Source organism: Penaeus monodon, chromosome 27 (genome assembly GCF_015228065.2).
Source record: "Penaeus monodon isolate SGIC_2016 chromosome 27, NSTDA_Pmon_1, whole genome shotgun sequence".
Classification (NCBI taxonomy): Eukaryota; Metazoa; Arthropoda; class Malacostraca; order Decapoda; family Penaeidae; genus Penaeus; species Penaeus monodon.
Window position 1 is genome coordinate 17,488,252 of NC_051412.1, and position 231 is coordinate 17,488,482.

Consider the following 231-nt stretch of genomic DNA (forward strand, 5'->3'; position numbering starts at 1 on the left):
GGAGCTTTTCTTCTCCCTTGCTCTTCTGAGTATTATTGCTTTTCCTCTCGGAGCATAACCTCTCCCTCTTATATCTTTACACATCGATATGTTAGAGGCTAAACCCCTGAGAAAAAATCTCCTGCGGTCGACCTGGTCTTTTCCTATAAATCTTAGTGATAGATTACGAAATTTCTCAGTCCTCCCCGTCGGCCGAAAAAGGGGAAAGCACACGCAGAAAACGACCCAAGG